The 25,704-nt window shown below is 38.9% G+C and overlaps 2 pseudogenes across 1 annotated transcript; one reads left to right on the top strand and one right to left on the bottom strand.

The window, feature by feature from the left end:
- Window positions 1-74: 74 nt before the first annotated feature.
- Window positions 75-4,277, top strand: LOC143617397 (uncharacterized; annotated as a pseudogene). The gene is made up of 14 exons (XR_013150824.1): window positions 75-125; window positions 241-618; window positions 706-761; window positions 890-1,079; window positions 1,211-1,266; window positions 1,371-1,626; window positions 1,712-2,006; window positions 2,094-2,195; window positions 2,298-2,437; window positions 2,547-2,749; window positions 2,831-3,141; window positions 3,266-3,426; window positions 3,798-3,913; window positions 4,145-4,277. The product of XR_013150824.1 is annotated as an uncharacterized LOC143617397 (transcript).
- Window positions 4,278-7,402: 3,125 nt separating this feature from the next.
- LOC143617396 (protein NRT1/ PTR FAMILY 5.5-like) lies at window positions 7,403-24,797 on the bottom strand (annotated as a pseudogene).
- Window positions 24,798-25,704: the final 907 nt, after the last annotated feature.

Below are 25,704 nucleotides of genomic sequence, written 5' to 3'. Positions count from 1 at the left end.
TATACGTCATTAACAGTCAGGGCATCAATCTGCCATAATAGTATGGAGCTCTGCAACTTTGGCTTCTATTTCAGAACTAAAAGGCCATCGATTTGGAGTAGCTTGCACTGCTTTCTCACCCGATGGTTAGTTGAAACAAGTCAGTTATCTCTAATATCTTTTTTAACAACTAAGAACATGATCTGTTTCATTCATTAATTGTATTGTAGCTTATTTGATTTTAACTTATAAATTATCCAGGCAAACATCTAGTATCAGTAGGAACCCTTCAAGATGGATGCCTTTGTCTTTGGGATTGGCGAAGTGGGAGTTTAATTAAAAAGCTGAAAACATGTTCGCCCTTTTCTGATGTTGCATCGGTCAGCTTTTCTTTAGATGGAAAGTTCATTTTGACTGCTGGAAAGAAGCACATAAAGATATGGACTGTTGGATTGCCTACAAAGTCTCGAGCTAAAACCGAAGCAGTATCACTAACAATGCATGGAAAACACATTAATCTTGGTCATCATAAGGGTTGCACTTTTACAGATATTGTTTCATCTCCCGTTAAGATTAATGGGAATGTAGTTGATGGAAATGCTGGTGATTTTGTACTTGCATATGCCCTAACAAGTTCAGGTGGATGGTTTGCATTGTTTCTTTCATAGATTCAGTCATTTACAGTTTGAGTTTGCATATCTAAACTAGTTCCCTCTTTGCTTACAGGTATTCTATGTGTTCTACATGGTGGGATGACAATTACACAATCAATGAATCTAATGGTGAGTAATTCTACAGCCTTCATCGAATTGCAAACAATCTTTGTATCTGTTATACATACTTCAATCAATGCCTTTATATTTTCTCATAAGTTGCCATGTTCCACTTATCTATTGTATAAAACTATTAGGTTGAGAAAGCTTATGCATTATCCACATCACAAGAGTTCATTGCATGTGCATGCAACAATGGAATTGTGAAATTGTACACTGTTGGTTCCATTGAATATGCTGGAGACTTACACTATAGTGATGATAAAGGAGACAAAGCTACTTTTCCAGATGCAATAGCTTGTCACTTCTCTACCTCAGAAAAGCTCGGTAAGCATCTCTAGGATGTTTGTCTTATTTTCAATTTGAGCAAGAACTAAAGACAAAGTTATCCTTAAGTTATATTTTGTTAGTTTTTCACGTAAGAAGTTAAGAATTATTTTAAGCTTCCTATCTTGCAGTGGTGGTTTACAGAGACGAGAGTCTCTACATATGGAACATTCATGGAAAGTTTCAGGTGATTGCTCGTTATATCATTGACAAAAACCTTACTTCTGATTCCTTTTCAATTAGTGTTGTCTTTGATAGTTTGATGCAATAAAAAATTGTTGTATTTGTTAGGCTACCAAGTGTTGTGTGCTAGTTTCGCATAGTGCATGCATATGGGATATCAAGAATCTTTCATGTGAAAACATGCATGATCCATCTCTTGCATGTGTTGCTAGAGGCTGTACAGGAGGAGTTTCCTTTGCAACATGTTCAGCAGATGGTACAATTAGGTTATGGGATCTTGCCTTGCAATCTGTATCAACACAAAGTAGGTCAACTCTTGCACTAGATCAACATCATGTCACTACTGAACCACTTGACTCTTGTGGTTAGGTAATATCTTGCCTTTATTGTTTTTTACTTAGAACCCGTTGGCAACTCACCCATATTATTGTTTCTGTTTCTGTGTGCAGTAGGTGCTGGAACTTTTGAACGTGAGTCGGTGGTATCAGGTGTTATCACTAAAGGGTATCGATCTATGGTAGTTAGTTCAGATGGAAAGCATCTTGCTGCTGGTGATTCTGATGGAAACCTGCATATCTTTAACTTATACACATCTAACTATACATGCATACAGGATGTTCATGAAGGAGAAGTTCTTTCCTTAAGTTTCAGCATGGCTGTCAAAACTGTTGAGGATATTGGAAGCTACTACTTTCTAGCATCAAGTGGATGTGATAAAACAATACAACTTTTTGATGTAAACAGGTTTTACTTCTTTGACTTTTACCCTTGATAGACATTTTACAGTTCCATTGTTCGTCTTTGAATCTTTATACGTGTTGTCCTGTTCAGGAACTTTCATCCGATTGCTAGTATTAATGATCATTCAGCTCCTGTGTCTTCGGTAAAAATCACTGGAAATGGGCGCAAAATTATCAGTTGTGGCTCTGATAGGTCAGTAACTTTGTATATGATAATGCAGTTATTGTCATTCTGATAATCATTTTAGCTTTACACGTTAGATTTTGTGATTAACTTTATATTTTGTTTATGAAGGTCCTTAATTTTTCATGATGTTTCTGGAAACGATAATGATTATAACATTTCTCAGCCACATCAGCAAAAAGCATCTCATGGAACTATACATGATATTGCCATTGACTCAACAACAGAGAGTGCTGTTATAGTGGGACAGGATAAGAAGATAAACATTTTGGACATTGCTACTGAGCAGTTAATTAGATCATTTAAACAGGGTGGAGATTTTGGAGACCCAATAAAAGTAAGTTTCTTTATATGCTCAACATGGTAATTAAATACAAGATTCTAATAAATTCGGTCAACAGGTTTGTGTTGACCCAAGTTGCAGCTATGTAGTGTGCTCATACTCTGATAGGTCTATCTGCATGTATGATATTGTAACTGGCGAGATGCTTGCACGTGCAACAGGGCACGGTGAAGCCATTAACGGGATCATCTTTTTACCTGACTGCAAACATCTGGTTTCTGTAAGTAAATAAATGATTAAAAAAATGAAAAATTAAATAATTTGTAGTTGGTTATAGTTTTAACTTATTGGATGTTTATAGGTAGGAAGTGATGGTTGTATATTTGTTTGGAAAGTGCCTGTACTGCTGACATCAAGGATATTGCAGAGGATTAAAGAAAGCTTTTGTCCGTTGCCTCCAAACATTATTTCTAAACGGACAGATGTGGATCGAATTAAATATACGAAGAAAATTATCTCAGCTCGCGATACACTGGTACAAATGTGATTCATGAAGGTATGTGTCATCAAGAGACACCAACATTTAGACTTAGTGTATCCAGACTTCCACAATGGGCAAAGTCTATAGTTACGAGCCCTTTTGTTATCCCCATGGATCCTATACCATCTGAGGTATACACAAATAAATATCTATATTCTATAACTCATAGTTATTTTTCAATAAAGTATTATTTAGATTGTACAAATAGGTGAAGGAAAGAAGATGACTAATAATTGCATTGTTTTTGGGTAGCAGGAAGTTAGATTAGAAGATCATTCTCCCTCCAAATCAACTAGTGTAGGAAACGCTCCTGTGAACCTTTCATTACATACACCATCCAATCATAATCAAACACTGTCCAGAAGTTCACCTGATCCCAATTACAGTAAAAATTCAACCACTCAACCAACTTGCAGGTATTATCTAATAGCTGAAAAAATTGAGAAGACCATCCAGTACTTGTGTGATTTCTGCCCATTTACATTTGAATGGGTGGTTAGGTTTTATCTCTAATGTGTCAAACATGTAATATAAAAAACTAAATATAAAAGGAAGCCGCCTAACTGGATCAAGTGATTTCGTTACGATAAACATATTACTAGCTTGTATCTATGAAGGTATAATAATTACTATTGAACTAATTTAACATCTGTGATCATATTTGAGACACTAGATATCTATTAAAGAATTTGAAGCTGATGGACAGAAAGTGTTTCTAATTGACCTGACCTCTAAAATATTGGTTTGAAATTCCTATAACTGTGGATGTTATTTATATCTGCTACAGGAGCTTTGCATTGGACAAGCGATGGTTCACTATTCACACTGTATGTTTAGATCTATTAAATTCTCCTGAGGTATACAATGTGAAGGAACAAGTGGTGCCCTCATCTTCAGATTTATGTAAGCCCAAACTATATTCATACTGTAAGTTAGTGTTAATCAGTTCATGAACTGCTTTTAAAATTGTATTCTTTGGCTTTCTCTCTATTTTTTTTATTCCTAGTAGTTTAGTACCTTATTTGAATCTTAACAATCTTTTGTGTCACTAGTTATTCATTAATTTGCTTTTTAATTTATTTTAGTCCAGTCCAGTTGACCACTTATTTTTTCTATATTGATGAATATATGCAGCACAGAGCCCTGCTTTAGAAGAAACGAATCTCAAGTTCATGAAACATTCTCGGTTAAGAGCACCAGAATCATCTGCAAGGAAAAGCTATTCTGCACGCTTTACTGTGCGGCGGGATCTTGTTCGTGGCGAAACCCTGGTACTTGACGCGCCCATCGCTGACCTTGGTCAAAGCACACAGGAAAGAAACCGGCACAATATAGCAGCTTTGTGTGTGACCAAACAGGAAGATTCAGAAAGGGGATGTAGTAACCCACAGGTATTATATATGATTACAGAACTATAATATTAGAATAATTACTTTAAACATAATATATAATTTTTGAAAAAAAAGTGTTTCGTGTCAACCTTACGAGTTTCGACTTGTCCTAGAACATGCCAGTAGGGGTGTAAACGAGTCGATTCGAGCTCGTTTATTATTTAATAATTTTTTTATATATGTTCTTTTTTTCTTTATGGCTTTATATATAACATAGTATATGTTATTTAGTTATTTTTATCTTATCTTATGTATAATAATATAATATCAGTTAAATAAATATATATGGTAAATAAAAATTACTATAAATAACAAGCTCATTTAGGCTTGCGAGCTAGCTTGAGCTCTTTAACTGAAGCTCGGGCTCGGGCTCAGGCTCAGGCTCAGGCTTGTTAATTATACCACCAGGCTCAAGCTCAGCTTGATTTGAACTTTAGCTGTTTACACCCTTAATGCCATTTTTGACTGGTCAGTCCACCTGCCAGACCCTCACATCTATACTATAGAAAATGATATAAATTATTTTAATGGCAGGGCATGGTGAACTCAAACTCACTACCACAAAACTCGCTAAGCCAAAACCACATTGCCTTGCAAAGTAATTCAAGTTCTTCCTCATCTAAGTCAACCGAAGTCAAAGTGAAAGATATCAGAAACGAAAACAATAGCATATTCACTGATTGCAAAGAAGCATTAAGAACTCTAGACGCCTCAAGCAAGACCGCCCTCGAGGTGTTTTCTAGACTACGAGACATGACATCAACACACAATAACAATCCGGAAGCATATGAAGCCCGGTTTTATGCTGAGGTGGCGGAAATGCTTCCTTCAATAGCAAAAAATATGCAAGAAATTGTGAGAATTGCAAGTTCTTGTGGTGCGGACAGTCGATATTCCCGGTTTTGAACCGTTGTTGGGGAAGTTTGCTGAGGGTTTGTCTCAAAAGGGTTATTGAATTAGTTAAGGAAAGCAGCACAAGTTCATGCTAAAAGATGTATATAAGGTGGTTTCATTCTATACTACTTGTGACAAATACACAACCAACTATTCTGAACAGGGTTACATTTTCAAGATCAATATCTTCTAAAGTAGTACATGTTGGTCTTTTGTATTAGTTGGCTAACAACTCTACATGATAGACTCTCTTATGCAACTAGTTGATGAGTTCGACTCATGTAGGGTTTCACTGGTTAACATATTGTTTACCTAGCAGTAGAGGTGCACAAATTGGGTTTTGGGCCAACCCGGTTTGGTTGAATATTGGGTTGGGTTTTGATTAAACTTTGTAAAACCGGGTTGTGGATAAGCTGGTTGTTTTTCAACCCGGTTTTGGAAGAGTAAAACTCAGCCCTATCCAAACTGATTAGGATAGGTTTCACACCGAGTTGAGTTTAAAAAAGTATCCCTTTTTTAAAATAAACTTTTAATTCAAAAACCTTGGAACTGAACCTCCCGGCCTTCAAGTGATATTATTGCCATTGTGCATAGTTTTATGAAAACGGTAATTTGCCATCAACGGACTTTAAAAAAATCATAAGGTCTGTTGGAGATGGAAACTGACAGTTTAATGGTCATGATGGTGCAAGTTTCAAATTCTATTTTTAATTGATTAACCTGGGGTAAGTTTTTGGTTTTGATTATGGTGCATTTTTCTAGCCTCTCGTTAGCTTTGGTGCCATGATACATATCTTACAGTCTTACCGTCGTTAAAAATGAAATTAAAGGTAACTGAAAAGTTTCATGGTGTTAATTAGGCAATCCACAATGGCACAACGCGGAACTTCTTTAAACCGCTACCTCATATTCATAACTGAATCTAGCCCGATAAAAATCTAGCCAAACCGGTCAAAACCCGACCATACCTACATGAGCGGTTCTTACCTGAACCGGTTATTGACCTTGTTTTTGAATAAAACCCGGTATGTATACCTCTAGACCACATTATGTTTCAACCGGCCTGGTGGGTTAATGGATTGATTGCTTGGGATGGTCCTTGTTCATTGTACTCACTCGCAACAAACAATAATAAAGCTAACAAAGAAATGGTAATAACTCATATTATTCCAACTATATACATAATAATAACTAAGCAACAAAGTTAAAGATAATTGCCAAGTCAACATAATATAATAATAACTATAATAGATAACAAACTCGGCTGACAACTTGTGGTATTGACACTAAACACGATCTCAATTGAAATTTGTAAGACATCGAATGAGACATGAACTAGGCCAAACAATAAAAGCTAGGCCAAACACCCCCTAAGATATGAGATATGCCTATTCATTTACAACTGAATCATTCAAATCCAATGAATTGCTATTTCTAAATGTACATTACTTTTCCTGGAAACCTTGTTCCATCGTTCCGCCTTCTAATTCAACTTATCAACAACATAGACATTAGACAGACACAACACTAGCCATGCTTCCAAGCCCTAGTACACCCTTTGTGAATATATGCCACATATTGATCATGCATAGACTTAAAGATGTTCAACGAAACCGGTTCCTGGAACCGAACTGGACCCGAACCGGTTCCTACCCGTTTTTTGTAGGAATCGGACCCTATCTGATTCAACCCGATGATCCGTGACCGGTTCTTGCATTTCTGAGTGGGGGTGGGTAGGAACCGGAACCGAACCGGAACCGGTTCTGGAACCGAACCATCCGGAACCGGTTCCTAACCGAACCCTCAATGTATTATTTATGTTAAATATTCGAACTGTGCCATTCATCTTTTTATATTTTATAGGATTTGTAAACTTGCAGAAAATGTATGTTATTTTACACTGTAACCGGTTGGAACCGGTTACGGTACAGGAACCGGGTTAGGAACCGGTAAGAACCGGTTAGATAGGTTAGGGGTCCGAGGGTGGGAGAACCGGTTCGGTTCCCTAACCGGTTCGAGCCTGGAACCGGTTTAAAAGGGGGTTTTGAATATAGGAACCGGTTAGGAACCGGTTCCGGTTCCTAGTCCCAAACCGTTTTGAACATGCCTACATAGACTCAGGTGCTTGGTGTCTAAAGAACTCAGAGATGCTCATATTAGCAATCCCGTCAACCGCTGCAAGAAGCATAAACTGTGGAAGGAGTGCAAATATACTCATTGGTATGCTCCCACCGGGCTTGTTTACGATCCCTAATCCGATGTAGTCTTTGGGTTTCCACTTTTGCAGCGGTAACACAACATAATACTGAGAAAACCATACCTATTGCGATCGGAGCATGCATACTTCTTTGTACATACCGTCAAGAGTGGATACAAGTACGCAAATATGTGACTTGTGGCGTTAAAGAACAAAAGGAAGATTGGAATTGAGACCTTTACTTCTCCAAGTTTTCTGTCCATGTGATCATCGATCAGCTTGCTCCAAAAAGTATGTGTTTCCTATAGAAAGCACAATTCCGATGACAACAAAGGTTAGCCACGAATACCGATCGATCTTGGCGTCTTCTACTTCCCGCATGCTCCATGTAGAAACCCCCGATTGAAACCACTATTGATAGTGCGTGTTTGAGTGTGGTGTGTAAGTGTGTGATTGTATCAGATTTTCCTTTGGAATCTCAATAAGATGACTATGAACAATATGGAGTAAAAGAGAATTATTTTATTATTTTCATCCTGCCCTATTACAAAGATAACATGTACATATATAATGTCCTAGGGGAATCTTCCCTCCAGACTGTTGCTCCCTTGGGTCCTCTCTATTAACCGCTGGTCCCTCTGACTCGGGCAGGAAGCTAGCTATTATCCATTGGACACTCTTTTCCCTCAAAGATTATGTCAACCTTACTTCTGTGATGCTCTGATCAACAAGGACAGGTCGGTTGTTGACCTTGGACCTTGTTTGGAGTACTTGGGCTGCTGGTGGGCTGGACTTCTTGGGCTCTGTTTGGGCTATTCGACCTAGTCTCTTCAAGTCACCCAGTCTATTATCGTTGTTATTTATGATAACGGTAATAGACTTGTTTCAAGTCCAACTTCCTTCTCATTCCTCAAGTCTTCTGGCCTGGGGCTGACGTTTTTTTGGGCTCCTTCATAGGCTATGCCCATTGAGTCCCGGAGGAATCTTTTCTGGGACCGATACCCTGGGGTCTCGCCTATTATCCACTAGTTATTTCCCTCCCTCTCTGACTTCCACGGGAGGCTTGCTTCTGTCCGCTGGGTATGCCCTTTTCTCCAGGAATACGTAAGCTCCAGCTCTGTCGGGTGCCAGACCAACATTGACTGGCCCCTCGTTGACCTCAGTCTTTGTCTTGGTGTGCATTGGATATCCCTGGACTGGGCCTTTTATCTTGGGCTCGTCTGTCTTGATGGTGCCTTTTGGGCTTTATTGGGCTAAATCCGGGGTAGTCTCTTCAAGTCCCCCAGTCTATTATTCTTGTTATTTATGACAAGGGTAATGAACTTAGTCCAAGTCTGTCTTTCACTTCCTCTCCAGTACTCCCTTTCTTCTCATCCCCCTGGGGGCTGTGGCTGGCCTCCTTTTATCCGCTGGATATTGTCTCGCCTCCTGGAGTATGCGTGCCTTGGGACCTCCCCCAAGTCAGGTGCACCGTAACTTTTGGCCCCTTTGACTTGGTCTTTTATCTTATTATACCCTTTGCCCTTGGGCCTCTTTTCCTGGGCTAGGTATCATGTTCCTCACTTAATGGGTTGTGACCTAGCTCAAAGAGCCCAATTCCCAGGTAGGCTCTTCAAGTCTCCCAGTCCATTGTGCTCGTTATTTATGATGAGTATAATGGACTCAAAACAAGTCTATATTCGACCTCTTGTATGATCCACCTTAAATTCCGATCCCCTAAATGGTTGTGAGTATTTATTCTTTCATGTTGGAATGGGTGAGTACGAATGGAAGATCCCCACTTTTTATATAGCCCTGGGGGCATCTTTGATATAAAAAGAATATCCATAGAACTATTACATGCAGGTTATTGTCCTAGGAGCTTTCTCCTGGCATTGTTTTCTTTGACTTAGGCTTCATCCATTCCAACAACATGGCATGTCACATGTATTGTTCTAACCCTTTCTTTTGGGCTGATTCAACTAATTTATTCAGATCAATATGATAAGTCCTTAACCCCCTAGAACCTTTATTCCGTTTATTTTCTTTATGAGGTCTTTTAGATATTCTCTTATCGCATACAGGATATGCTCATTCCTTTTACTCCTTTTAGACCCATTCCTTGGGCCAGTTTTGGATGAAGTTCTATTTTTATATTTTTGTTTAGTTTTCAAAACTCTTCTTGACTTGATTCTCTTGACAATTTAAATCTACCACGACAGAAATACACGGTCCTTTTTCTGTTTAAACTTATCAAATTTGGATCCAATAAGGTTGAGATAGCTAAGTCATGGGATGAAATAAGGATCGAGCATATCTAAATTCATCACCATGTAATGGGCCCAGTCTTGGAACTATCTCTTCAAGTCCCCCAGTACCTTATGCCAATTATTTATGATTGGGATAAAGGACTTTAGGCCCCAGTTTCTTTAACATAACCAAGAAAAGGTTAACTTTTGTTTCTGGGGTAGCTATGTTGGTTGTACGTGATCTCTTTATTCTTATTGAATAACCCTGCAGAGGTTGTTAGTAGCCAATTAACAAGCTCTAACAATGATCATGTTGTTCTTGCTTTATTAGGATTGGACGTAGAAACGATGATATAAACAATTTCAGCGTGATGATATCTGTTGAAAATATATCAAGCCTCCGACATTAAGTATGATGATTCAAATTCTTTCTATATGTTTCTTCTGCAAGGTCTTGCCGGTTAACATAAACAATCGAGTTAAAAATGTTAGGGGCGTATATGTATGGTGTCCCCTTTAGTGGGAAATATATAAGTCGTGAGCCCTCTATTTGGGGCCATATCTCACTCGGGGGAATGTAAATTCTGAGCCAATTAGAATGGGCCATTTTCCTCTGGGGGAATCATAAGCGTTGAGCCTCATGGATTGGGCTATTTTTGTATATGCATCCAAGCCCCTTAGCCGGGCCTTCCTTTCACACCTGTGAAGGAGAATTAATGTCATTTTTTCATCTGGGGGATTTATAAATTTCGTGCCTCTTAAAGAGGGCTTTATCCCATCTGAGGGCATTATAAGTATTGTGCCTCTTAGAGAGGGATTTATCCCACCTGGGGAATACAAGTGTTATGCCCCTCAAAGGGGGCTTTATCCCACCCGGGGAAATATAAGTATTATGCCTCTTAAAGAGGGCTTTACCCCACCTGGGGAAATATAAGTGTTATGCCTCTTAAAGAGGGCTTTATCCCACCTGGGGAAATATAAGTGTTATGCCTCTTAAAGAGGGTTTTATCCCACTTGGGGAAATATAAGTGTTATGCCCCTTAAAGGGGGCTTTATCCCACCTGGGGAAATATAAGTAATGATCAACCCATTATATTCGTTAGTCATAAATATAAAAGCGTAATTAGTTTTAATAATTGCTAGAAGTCTTACACATGAAGGATGACGGAAAGGGCTAATGGGGGGGGGGGGGGGGCATTCCCTTCTTATGAAAGAAAATACGGATATGGAAGTTTCTTCTTCATGGAAATTCTAGGAATGTAAAGTGTTGCTACATAAGGCTTTTTCCTTCTATAGCGACCTTGTCACCATTTGGAAGAGGACTTTTCCTCTTCAAAAGGAAAACTCTTGAAACATGAAGTGTTGCTGTAAAAGGCTCTCCTTCCTCGGAAGGGACTTTTCCAATATCTTTTTCATTGGAAGGGAGATATTCTTGCTTGAGAGAAAAATCTTGGAAAGGGATCTTCTTTTTTGGAAAGGGTTCTTGTAATATGGTATGGGGCTTCAGTATGGATTGTCTGGGAGGAGTGTTTGTGGTGAGGGATTGTTTTGGATGCAGCATCATTATGAGGAGATGGTCCCGTAAGAGGCCTCGTTCTGGGCGAATTATTTTGTAATGGGGTTGGTTCCGGAGCAATTGTTCAGGATGGGGCTTTTGAATGTAAAGTGTTGCTGATGGAGGCTCTTCCTCTCTTTATGGAATGGACCTTTCTTAACTATCCTATCCCCTGGGAGGAGCTTCTTCTTCTTTGGATAAGCTCTTGCAATGTGATGTTTGTGAAGCTTGTTTCTTTAAAATCTTGCTATTACGATACTAATAAAATAACACTTTTTGAAGTTGCTTTACATATCTAAAACCTCCTTCATTGTTTATGGGTCTTATATTATGCCAAATAATTTGGTTCTTGTCCTGTTTACCCTCTACGAAGAATAATGATATGGCTTCCCTCTTTAGGGAATGGACTTTTCATATCCATTGTTGTTTAGATGGGGTTTATTTCCAACCCTAGGAGAAAAATCGTGGTCCCTCATGAGGGATTCTTCCTTCTTGAAAAAATACATTCGCATCTGCATAGGTTGTTTCTCAAATTCGTATCGATATTTCCTGCGCAACAAACTCAAGAATTGTCTCCCGTATGGGGAGGTTTGAGTATGCAATATAAGTTATATAACATGCAAAAAGTTGGTATGACTTTATTTCATGACTTTCAAACAGAAAATGATTATTAATTCGACAACTGTTTCTAATCATTTCGTATCATTAGCTTGTATTATTTTAATATGTAAATGTACAATATTTTCCTTTAGCACCAACATTCTATTTATTTACCCTTTATTTTAAGAAATGGTTATAAATAAAAATTGTTAAAGACTTGTCATGTAAAGTGGGCACTAGGGGTTTGACCCTAGTTTTATTCCTATGGGTTGTTATGTCACTTTCCTTACTTTCTGAATACCCATGTGGTCATGCTTTTCACCCTTGTTATTATTATCACTTTTTTTTCTATTTTACCATACATACTTTTAGAGTGCCATAATATATAATAAAGGAAATGACACTATCTCACATTAGGTTTCTGTCACAAAAGCGTGGACCACACATGCTTTAGACACCCTTGACTTTCCCAACTTGTTAGGTGCATACCCACTCTTCCAGGCACGTGACCATTTCATAAACATGTTTTGTCTTCTATGAAGTGGAAACACTTTAATCTTACTTTTCAATTTTTCATTTCTTTATTTTTTACTATTATTTTTAAAGGATCTAAATAGAAATAATCCATTATTATTATTATTATTATTATTATTATTATTATTATTATTATTATCACTTTTAAAGGTCTAAATGGATCATTCAAAGAAATATGCTTTAGCATATTGTGATCGAGATATAGCTGTGAGATATGGAACCTGAACATGAGCAATCTGGAAATCGGGTAGATTACATGAGGAAGACATATCCGGCTGCTTGTGTGAGGGAAGGAAAAATAACTGCACTCCTTGCTTGAAAGCTTGGGTTTCGAAAGAGAGTCGGTTTCACACGGTTGGTAATTTTTCTTCTCACTCGTGTCCGGCATCTCCGACGTGGTTTCTTTGACTTCCATATCATCTTCTTCATCTTCATTCTTGATCAACACGAGTCCACTAATGTCTTTCATGCCTTCAAGGTAGGGATGTGTGCTTGTGGGCCTACCGGTCTTAGTAACGGTGCTAGTTCCGATGGAACATGGGCATGGTCACAATGGTGTTTGTGGTGGCGTGTCACCGGAGTTTTTGAAATTAATAAAAGTAGGCGAGCATGTGTTTTACTGGTTGACAGCATTCGTCATGTATGACTTTTCAAGACACGCCGGAGAATATTTCAAGGTTCTTGACTTCATGAAGTATTCTGAAGAGTCAGAAAAAGATCCCGGCGACGGAAAGGACGCCTGAGAACCTGAACCGGGTTGAAGCTTATTTACCGTAATAGTGGGTGAACAACTCAAAGAACCTTTTGCCTTAAGGCACTGGTGGCGGCGGTGTATTTGATGGTGGTCATCGGGCATTCTTTAAAGGTTGTGGGTGGAAACCTTTTGCCGGAGCTCAAGGTCCCACGGATGACGCCAATGTAGAAACCCCGATTGAAACCACTATTGATAATGCGTGTTTGAGTGTGGTGTGTAAGTGTGTGATTGTATCAGATTTTCCTTTGGAATCTCAGTGAGATGACTATGAACAATATGGAGTAAAAGAGAGTTATTTTATTATTTTCATCCTGCCCTATTACAAAGATAACATGCACATATATAATGTCCTAGGGGAATCTTCCCTCTAGACGGTTGCTCCATTGGGTCCTCTCTATTAACCGCTGGTCCCTCTGACTCGGGCAGGAAGCTAGCTATTATCCATTGGACACTCTTTTCCCTCCAAGACTATGTCAACCTTACTTCTGTGATGATCTGATCAACAAGGACAGGTCGGTTGTTGACCTTGGACCTTGTTTGGAGTACTTGGGCTACTGGTGGGCTGGACTTCTTGGGCTCTGTTTGGGCTATTCGACCTAGTCTCTTCACTCCAGTTCTTCCGTTTTTTGCTCTCCTGGTAACTTAATAACAGCCTTGTCTAAGGATCTGTGTTTATTATCAAACATGTAATTAAACATATTAATTTATTTTTAGTAAATGTGCCAAATCATAAAAATTCACTAAAATATATACAGGTGATAATTTTTATTCTAGTAACATAAATATTTTTGTCCCTCGTTTATGATTACAACAAGTACGTTATGACATGATACCCAACCGGGCTATCCATGGCCGTATTGTACCTCATGAAAGAACTAATTAAAGAGATGGAGAATAAATTAAAATACCTGTGGCTGCGCATTGAACGAGCATCGATCTTCTGGTATGATACGCTTGTACTCTCGAAATCCGGTAATGTAGTCACCACTGAAAATCCCAAACCGGAGTGACCATGGCTTAATATAAATATATGGAAGTCCAACACCTCCTACTATTATTACGTACAACCATGCATCACCACAATTTAACCGGATATATATTTGCATAAATATTTTGGCCCCCTTTTCTTTTTCCCCTACAAATTAATCTATTTTCATTTTCACTTTTGGTTTGTAGATCCAGAAAGGGTACGTAGTAGCGAGACTACATGACCGGCTGTTCCGACTGATATTAATGGTAAGGCAGTATATATAAAACAACACTTTTTGTGTGTGACCAATACATTCCTTGTTGTGACACGGACCTAAAACAGGTGGTGTTGACAATGACATGGTTAATAATCCCAATCCCTGCATAGATTGTATGCTTAAGTATTCCAAATTTTCCTTCATGCACGAACCCATAGTGCTATATATATAGGAAATGCTAGAATATAAAAGTGGCCCATGTAGGTGTCAACAGAGAAGGCAAAAACAATGGCTTAAGCCGGGGTGATTCCGTTCCAAGCCGCATGAGTAGTGCTTAAATTCCAGACATTTGTCAATTAAGTAGTTCATCATCACATACATCGCAAATGCAACTAACAGATCCGCCCATATTAGTTCTGCAGTTCCAAAAAGATAAAAATAAATTTATATATCAATGATTGATCAGAACCTCACCTCCAGACACATACAAACTTTATAAGACCCGAAATTAAACCTTTACATCCCGTGTGAAAATTTATGTTTTTTTAATAAAAAGTATGTTAGTGATTTTAGTGTAATAGTTGCTCATCAAGTTAATTGTAATATGAATCTAAATAAGTCGGGTGCGGAGTGCACACTTATTTGATCTTATTATAATTGGAACTTAGGGGCGAAAACCCTAAGTCATGGGGTTTCCAAGGGGGCAACGACCTTGGTAGCAGGGTCCAAGGGGCAGCGCCCCTAGCTGGGTTCGGACATATGTTTCTTTATTAAAAACGTATTAGAGAATTAATTAATTAATTTCGTTACAAAGTTTAATAAAATAAGAGCATCGTATTTTCAGTTATTAGTTTGATAACTGCAATTCATCCCTGTTTTCAAACCCTAATATAACGTAGTTTGATCATATGATACATTCTCTGATTCAAAAACTCTCTCAATCTCCATACTGATTCTTGCACTCAATCTGAGTTTTATCCGGTCAAAACATTTGGGAACCAACAAATAGTTTTGATATGAAAGTGTTTCACGACTCTCAGATTTTCCTAAGATATACGATTGCAGCTGTAACACCCCGGCCTTTCGTACCACCAATATTGTCCGCTTTGCCCCCGATGGGTTGCCCATCCTGGAACTCGCGGCTTTGTTTTTGGTTGCCCAGGTAGAGACTTCCCAGGTGGTCGGTCACCCATCCTAGTACTACTTCCACCTAAGCACGCTTAACCGTGGAGTTTTCATGTGCTCCACAGCCAACTAAAAGCCCAAAACGTGTTGGTATTTTTTAATGAGACATTCTATAGGGACCAAAAATGAGGATTTATAAGATGAAGGATAAACTAAGGAATCATAAGAATAGTAAAATGTTTAATTATGTGAAAATAATAATATTGTCTTAAAAAGTGAGGAATTGCGTCATGAGTATTAAAAGTAAACGTTTATAAGATGAGGGGGGTAAATTGCGTAAATGGTTATTAAATGATGTAGTCAATAAGGTTAATGTGTGATGACTACATGAGGAGTTAAGTCAGTTAAAAATTTAGATTTGATTAAGTCTACAATAAACTAACGAAATATAAATTGTGGATGTTGGCCTCCCATGAACTTTCCATGGCAATTTGAATGGCCCAACGAACTAACGAAAAATAACTGAGTTAGACAGCCCATGAGCGTTACATGGCAATTTGATTATCCCAACTAATTAACGAATTAACAATGCAATGAAGTTTGTCGGCCCAATGAGCGTTACACGGCGTTTTAACCGACCAAATTAAATAGCGAACTATCGAAATGAATATGGGTAGTCGGAGTATCTTGTGAATCACTGATGTGTGAAAAACGTATATAATATTAAAAACCAAGTTTTACCGAATTCACCTAAAAAACACACAATCGGCAAGTGTACCGGTCGCAATGTAGTTAGCAAGTAAGAACGAATATCGAAGCTAGGACACTATGGGTAAACTCTAATTATTAAACCTAAAAGATTACTAACCTAGACTTTCTTTTAATTTTTTAGAATTTTTTTATATTAATTAAACTAATAAAACTTAACTAATTAAAATTTAAAGTAAAAATAAAACTTTATAAAAATTGGGTTTTACTAATATGCGAGAAATGACTACCTAGGTAATGGAATCCTACTAGTTAAACTTAATAGCTAACGAACTTGACTTGGTTGAAAAAACAATATCTTAAAAATATGAAACTAGAGACCACTAAAAATGCGCTAGATCGCCTCCCGGCCTCACCGACGACACCCTAGAAATCTAATGACATGTGAAACTCAATTGTTAAAGGGTTGGATCATCTCCCGATCTCACCTTACCTAATAATACTATGGTATCCCACAATCCAATTCACCCCCGGTCTCTTCGGATACAATATATATTAATATAAATGGAGTATTTTTAATTAACTTAAACAAAACTTGTATCACAATAATCTAAGGGACCTAGGATAACCCACTCCCGTGTAATTATTACCCAAAACCTGCAAAAGACAAAGATGACACAACACTAAATTACCTTTCGGCCTCTCTAATGAAAGAACAATAAAATCTAAATAACTTTCAATACTTATTCCTACGATTTTTTCGACCATAAACCGCAAACAAGTTGAAAACACAAAGTAGACAACCTAATCATGCGTCTAATAATCACCAAAAACTATTAAACACAAGTGGAATAAATATTAAAGTAAGAAACTAGATTCAATTACGCAACAATATCATGAAAAACCAATTAAAAACTTTACCACAATATCAAATCAACCAAAAATCAATAGTAGTTCGTCAAACAATTAATATAACATAGTGCTCAACTAAAACCTAGGTAGTATAAAAATTTAGCTACTCATAATTAAATACGAAACAAAAATAATATATATGATAAAACTCATGAGTAGCCTTACAACTCACCAATAATAATGATATTTTTTGTTGAATTTCTCGACCAAAACCAAAAATCCAAAACCAATTTTATTCTTCTTCCCTTTGCTGCCGTCCACTATTAATAATATATCTATCTCTCTTGTCGGCTCTAAAAAAAAAAAACCACGTGAGCTCCTTGACCAAAAAAAATCCCCACCAAACTCTATTATATATATATTTATGTTTCGTCTACCGTGCGTAGGGTTTAAAAAAAAACTTGTGTTAGCCAGCTCTTATAATTCATGTCATGGGTGCTAAACCAAATTCTCGTGGGCCTGCCATGTCTCTTTAATCCAACTTTGATTTTTTAATTCGACAGGGCCCACTGATATGTTGAAAGTCCAACCAGTTCCTAGAATCAAATAAATGTGAATTAGTTTATAGTGAAAATGGTTACATTCATGTTTATAACCCAAAAGTGAAATCTAAATTTACGTTTTAATAATTCAAAGAACACACGGTGTATCACTTCATTTAAATAAACTAAATTACTCAAAAGTTAAGCGTTTAAGCTCGTTATCTCTTGAAACCATAAAATCTGAATATGAGCCAAATAAAGATAATATTAAACAAAAACTAGCTCATAAGTATTAAAATTCGTAGGTAATATATATAATAAATATATACGATTTTAACCAAATCAAATATCCCCACACTTAAACCTTTTTCGTCCCTGAAAAAGTATTTTGCATTGGAATCAGAATTCGAAACTGATCATTAAAACATATAGGTTATATTTTTAAGCATAGATAAACGCAAAAACCGCGATTGCCAATATTGTTGTCCACTTAAACCCAGCCACCAGCCTATCAAGCCCCCTATTGCATTAAGCGCTTTAAGTTCAAAAACCACGGCTACACCTACCCCATCTCAGACAAATAGAGCTAGAAAAAACTAGAGTCGAAGCAAACTGGTTCGACAAATCACCATAAGCCAAGGACTCGTTGATGGTACTAATTAGATGCACTCGGTGAAATTTGATGGATGAATGGTCCTGCGGAGGTCGTACGAGCTATTCCTAAATATTTTTGGACTTTGTCCTATAAATTCCTAATTTTTATTTATTGACTAAGAACTTTCGAGCCCCAATAGTGTATCCTCAGAGTCACTATCCCCTTGGTAACAGTAAACTCTAAGTCCCGTCTAGTATGTGCATCTTTGGCCTCTTTTACTAACTTTAAAGAATGCTTCTTTGGCATTTTACAATACAAAACTTTCTTCACAAGCATTTGCTTTTCTTGAACAACTTTTGATAATACACATAACTTTCATAATAAACTTTCAAAACATACTTTTTTTTCTCTTTTTTTTTCTTTTTTTATATCACCCTAAAATATATAGCTATTTCTAAGCTCGTAAAAAGATTGACATGTGGTGGTGTGCGGGTTTGAGTGCATCTAAGTTTTAACATCTCAAAGTTTTTAGATTATGGTAATCCTCCCTAAGCATCGAAATTCGGTTTCATCGTTTTTCAAATTATTATATATATAAAATCTTGCTAAAGAGGACTATCAAAACTAGTTGGGCCTACCGACACATCCCAAGCTTAGTGCGTTATCTTTTATTTAATCTCATATATAATAGTAGTTTTAAAAAACCAATCTCAAATTTTTCTATCATTTTCCAGTATTTGCAAAAAAAATCATTAAAATTTCGGGACATTTTTTTAAACAAATTATATATATATATATATATATATAATAAAATTTGAAACTATTTTGTTTTGTTTTTTTTACCAAAAGAAAACGTCAGTTCCCATCCCCACACTTAAAATCTACATTGTCCCCAATGTAGGAATAGAAAAAGACAGAAAATAAAGCAGACTAAAAACATGTAAGCAAATAAAGCTATAAATTGGAACAGACTCCCCTGGTAATTATGCAGTTATCTTCAAAAGTCTCGTTCCAAGGCGACCGTATAGCATTTCATTCGCGGTCGCAGCTTCTGGGTGTCTCTACAATATGATAGGCTCAGAAAATTCTCGTTCGAATGGAGATTGAGTACGAATGAGAAAATCCAATCCTGCAAAATAAAACTCAAAACAACCCAAAGCAGATATCAAACAGACTCTAAAGACTAAAACAGACTCAAAGAAAAATAAAATAAAGCAAAATAAAAATAAAAGAAAAATAATGCAACTAAGTTTTGTACAAACTATACAACTCGGGCAAAGTCCCGAGTGTGCTCTCCTTCTCTACTCTCCAGGCGGATCAAGGTAGGTCGCCTCCTCCTCGTGATCTCCAAGTGGACCTCCAACATAATGCTTCAGTCTATGCCCATTCACTTTCCAAGAATGTCCATCATCAGCCTCTATCTCAACCGTTCCATACGGAAATGCCTCCTTCACTACAAACGGACCAGCCCATCGGGATTTCAGTTTACCCGGAAACAACTTCAACCGGGATTTATATAGAAGCACCCTATCCCCACACTTAAACTCTTTGGGACCCTTAATATGTTTATCATGACGTTCCTTTGTCCGCTCCTTATACCCCCAACTTCTTTCATACGCCTCATTCCGTAATTCCTCAACCTCGTGAATTTGAAGAAAACGACTCTTTCCCACCGCAAATAAATCAAGATTTACGGCTCGTAAAGCCCAATACGCACGATGTTCTAACTAAACGGGGAGATGACACGCCTTTCCATAAACTAGCCGAAAGGGAGTGGTCCCGATAGGTGTTTTGAACGTAGTACGAAAGGCCCAAAGTGCATAATCTAGCTTTTCAGCCCAGTCTCCGCGACTGTTCCCAACCGTTTTCTCTAAGATCCTCTTAATGCCACGATTGGTGTTTTCCACTTGACCGCTAGTCTGAGGATGGTAGGCCGTAGAAAGTCGATGAGTGACCTCATAACGTTTCAGAAACTTCTCCTTCTGAGCATTACAAAAGTAGGTACCCTGATCACTGATCTGGGCCTTAGGAGCACCAAATCGAGCAAAGAGTTTTCGAAGGAATCCCACTACAACTCGCGCATCATTTCTAGGTAAGGCTTGAGCCTCCACCCATTTGGACACATAGTCGACAGCAACGAGTATGTATCTGTTCCCTCTAGACATAGGAAACGGACCCATAAAATCGATGCCCCATATATCGAAGATCTCAACCACCTGGATGGGGTTTTGGGGCATCTCATTTCGGAATGAGATGTTACCAGCTCTCTGACACTCGTCACACGAACGAAAAAACTCATTCGCATCACGAAAAATAGTCGGCCAATAGAATCCCGCATCAAACACTCGTTTGGCGGTATAAGTAGCACCAAAATGGCCACCAGTCGGGCCCTCATGACAATGTCGAAGAATACTACGAGCTTCATCTCCAAAAACACATCGCCGAATCACTTGATCCGAACCAATACGGAACAGGTACGGATCCTCCCAAATGTAGAACTTGATATCTGCAAAGAACTTCTTTTTTTGCTGATACGTCAGTCCGGGCACTAACTCACCAGATGATAGATAATTCGCAAGATTAGCAAACCATGGAAACCCCTCATCAGTCGCCTTTACATACAAAAGAGTCTCACCCGGGAAATCATCACCAATTCCCTGTTCCCGGGTCTTGTCCAAGTCGGAATTTTCTAGTCGTGACAAGTGATCGGCGGCAAAATTTTCAGCTACTCTCTTATCTTTAATTTCTAAATCGAACTCCTGAAGCAAAAGGATCCAACGAAGGAGTCGAGGCTTCGCATATTTCTTAGCGAACAAGTAACGCAGAGCCGCATGATCAGAGAAAATGATAGTCTTAGAAAGCACGAGATAGGAACGGAATTTATCGCACGCGAAAACAACAGCAAGGAGCTCCTTCTCCGTCGTTGTGTAATTCTCCTGAGCATCGTTTAGGTCCTTGCTAGCATAATAGATGGGATGAAAATGTTTCTCTCGACGCTGCCCTAACACGGCTCCAACAGCAAAATCGCTCGCATCAAACATGATCTCAAAAGGAAAAGTCCAATCGGGAGCAACAAGAATAGAAGCACTCACTAACCTCTCCTTAATCAACTCAAAGCCCTCAAACAATCCTCACTAAAATCGAATGGCCTATCTTTCTCTAGAAGCTGGGTGATCGGACGGGAGATTTTCGAGAAATCTTTAATAAATCGGCGATAGAATCCCGCATGACCTAAAAAACTACGAATAGACTTCACAGACGTTGGCGGTGGAAGTTTGGAAATGGTTTCTACCTTAGCTCTATCTACCTCAATCCCTGCACTAGAAATCTTATGACCTAAAACAATACCCTCACGAACCATAAAATGACATTTCTCCCAATTAAGCATAAGGTTCGTCTCTTCACATCTAGCGAGCACTCGATCTAAGTTACGCAGACAATCATCGAAGGAATTCCCAAAGACAGAAAAATCATCCATAAAGACTTCCATTGAATCCTCGATTAACTCATGAAAAATGGCAACCATGCACCGCTGAAATGTAGCTGGAGCATTACACAATCCAAATGGCATGCGTCGGTACGCGAATGTGCCAAAAGGACATGTAAATGTGGTCTTCTCCTGATCACCTGGGGTAATGGGGATCTGGAAATAACCAAAAAAGCCATCAAGGAAATAGTAGAACTGTTGTCCTGACAAACGCTCAAGCATCTGGTCGATGAATGGAAGTGGGAAGTGGTCCTTTCGTGTGGCCTCGTTAAGTCAGCGGTAGTCGATGCAAACTCGCCACCCTGTTACAGTCCGTGTCGGTATAAGCTCATTATTTTCATTCGTGATAACTGTCATACCGCCCTTTTTAGGGACCACCTGGACTGGGCTAACCCACGCGGATTCGGAGATCGGAAAAATCCAACCAGCATCGAGCAACTTAATAACTTCTTTCTTGACAACCTCCTGCATGTTCGGGTTAAGCCTCCTTTGCGGCTGCACCACAGGTTTAAACTCGTCCTCCATAAAGATTTTATGTGTGCAAAATGACGAGTTTATACCCTTTATATCCATAAGCTTCCATGCGATGGCATGCTTATGAGATTTCAAAACAACCATTAACTTCTCCTTCTCCTCCGTCTCCAAAATCGAAGAGATGATGACGGGAAGTTGAGACCCATCCCCTAAAAAGGCGTACTCGAGGTGAGATGGTAAATCTTTTAGCTCTAAAGATGGGGGGGGGGTCTCAACAGATGGTTTTTCGATCGGAAACTCTCGCTCTTCAACCGCAAGGACATTAGAAAATATTTGGGAACTCATGATTGGCTCGTGTCCTCCTGTCTCAAGTAACTGCTGCTCCTCCTTCTCCTGCAACTCAAAATCAAATTCTGTCATCTCGAATGACTGATTCTCCACATCGATGATCTGGGTGTCGGACGTGTCTCTCTGGCAGACCTTCGTAAGATAGTCGCATACATGCATCATGAAAGTGTCGATGAAGTAGAGAGTGTCATCATGTTGGTGAGTATGCCTCATGGATTTCTGCACCTCGAATGTGACCGTGTCATCATGAACTCGAAGAGTCAATTTTCCATCGGCAACATCAATGAGAGCGCGTGCGGTGGCTAAGAATGGACGGCCGAGGATGAGCGGGACATTCGAGTCCTCATCCATATCGAGGATGACAAAATCGACCGAAAAAATGAATTTGTCCACCTGCCCAACATGTTCTCCACAATGCCCCTTGGGAACTTCACGGGTCGGTCTGCCAGTTGGATACTCATTCGGGTGGGAAGCAACTCTCCCACGTTAAGTTTGGCAGACACAGAATAGGGCATGAGGTTAATGCTTGCACCGAGGTCGGCCAAAGCATTGCTAACATGAAGATTACCAATCAAGCAAGGAATGGTAAAGCTACACGGATCTGTCATCTTCCTAGGAAGCTTGTTCTGTACGGCGGCAGAACACTCCTCATTAAGAGTAACAGTCGAAAGCTCCACAAGTTTCTTTTTATTAGTGAGCAAATCTTTAAGAAACTTGGCATGTTTTGGCATGTTCGCTAGAGCTTCAATAAACGGAATGTTCACATGGAGCTTCTTAAGCATGTCGAGAAACCTAGAGTACTGCTCCGAATCATTCTTCTTCACTAGACGACCGGGATATGGCGGTTTTGGCTTATAGAAGCGCACCGGTTCCTGCTCAACCTGCTTCTCCTTCTCAACTGACGCACCGCCTGACCGTGAGGTACTTGCTAGGCCTCGCCTCTGGTTCACCTTATCAGGCGGTGTCTCCATCTCCAACTCCTCGTCAACTTCCTCCTCACTTGGTGTATCTCTAACGACACCTCTCCCACTTCGGGTAATCACTGCCTTGGCCTGAGCATTTTGAAATGGTTTAGAATAGGTAGGACCGGGATTAGGGACGATGTTACTTGGAAGACTCCCCGAGGGTCGTTGATCAATCTTTGCGGACAACTCACCAAACTTGGCCTCGAGATTCTGAAATGCGACCTTTTGTCCCGTCATAAACGTCTCATGCTGCAAAAGAGTGGATTTGGTGTTGGCATCATTTTGTAAGAGCTGATTTAACAATTGAGATTGGTTAGCCAACATCTCCTCGATCTTTGAAGTACTATTTGGTACAGGAGCAGGTTCGGGGGCGGGTTCTTGGAACAGATTCTCGCGTTGCTGATAACCTGTGTTACCTGCCCACCAGTTAGAATTATTGTTTCGCCACCCAGAATTGAAGGTACGGTTTTGATTAGCAAGAAAATCTACCTCCTCCTGAGAATCAACGGGACAATCGGCTGTCTCGTGATTTCCACGACATATCTCACACCTACGAGCTTGCAACCTAAGCTCTTTAACTTCCCTCTTTAATGCCTCCACATATGCCGACTCACTCGTATTCTGATCAACATGATGCACTCCACGTGATGCTGAGATGGCTGCGGCCTTGGCATCCGAGACGGACCTTCTACTCGGTGTATGCTGATCCCCTAATGAAATACTCTCAAACATTTCTTCAGCCTCCTCTATGGTGAGTTTATCGAGCATGTTTCCTCCGGTGGCGGTATTGAACCGCTGTTGGGTTTCGGGAGTAAGACCGTTATTTTTCAACCACAGTCCAATCGTTTAGGCCATGCTGAGGACAACGGCTTATAAGAGTTTGGAAATGCTCCCACGCAGAATAATATGACTCATCGGGGTCCATATGAAAAGAATGGATTTGCTCGCGTAGACGTCCGGCCTTCGATGGAGGAAAATACTTCCTAAGAAACTTGGATTTCAAGTCGGCCCATGTGGCGATTGAGGCATTTGGAAGAGAATCAAACCATGTAGCAGCACGACCAGAAAGTGAGAATGGGAATAACTTAAGATGACTGACGTCGGATGAGATATTATTAATATTAAAAGTTTCGCAGATCCGCACGAATCGGGATAGGTGTCCCGGAGCATCTTCGTCATCCAAGCCGTGGAACTGAGCAGAATTGGTGATAGAATTCATGACGTGAGAGGGAATTTGCCAGTTTTGGTTATTAGTCGCAGGAGGTCGGACAATTGCAGATCGGGCTCCCATGATGCTATTGCTGGCTCTAGCATGAACGGTTTGTCTCGGTGGTGGAACAGCGTCGCCCATATCTATTCTAGGAGTAGAGACGCTAACCTGGATGTTGGGTGAATCCCTCTCGCTATCTGTAGTCTCCTTAAGTCACTCCTGAAACTCTCTCTCAAGCTCTTTTGATGCAGTGAATAAAGGCAGGCCTTGAGAACGAGTATTATGCATAAACTGAAATAAAAATTATTTTATTATTATTATTTTTTTAATTATTATTTTTTTTAATTTTTTAACTTGGACACTATTTTTTTTGAAAAAACTAAACATAAAGGCATAAATAGCAAGTAAAGGCACCTAAAGGAAAAAAATAACAACTAAAAAGCAAATAAACAATTAAACAGATCAGATAATCAAGTCAGTTTAAACAAAGAATTTGCCAGTGTCCCCGGCAACGGCGCCAAAAACTTGATGTGTGAAAAACGTATATAATATTAAAAACCAAGTTTTACCGAATTCACCTAAAAAAACACACACACAATCGGCAAGTGTACCGGTCGCAATGTAGTTAGCAAGTAAGAACGGATATCGAACCTAGGACACTATGGGTAAACTCTAATTATTAAACCTAAAAGATTACTAACATAGACCTTCTTTTGATTTTTTAGAATTTTTTTATATTAATTAAACTAATAAAACTTAACTAATTAAAATTTAAACTAAAAATAAAACTTTATAAAAATTGGGTTTTACTAATATGCGAGAAACGACTACCTAGATAATGGAATCCTACTAATTAAAATTAATAGCTAACGAACTTAACTTGGTTGAAAAAACAATATCTTAAAAATATAAAACTAGAGACCACTAAAAACGCGCTAGATCGCCTCCCGGCCTCACCGACGACACCTTAGAACTCTAATGACATGTGAAGCTCAATTGTTAAAGGTTTGGATCACCTCCCCGTCTCACCTTACCTAATAATACTATG

The sequence above is a fragment of the Bidens hawaiensis genome, unplaced genomic scaffold (assembly GCF_021521415.1).
Source record: "Bidens hawaiensis isolate Kalapana, Puna unplaced genomic scaffold, B.hawaiensis_p1.1 tig00054691_1, whole genome shotgun sequence".
NCBI lineage: Eukaryota > Viridiplantae > Streptophyta > Magnoliopsida > Asterales > Asteraceae > Bidens > Bidens hawaiensis.
Note: the sequence above shows the minus strand (reverse complement) of the source record. Positions and strands in the feature narration are given on the sequence as shown.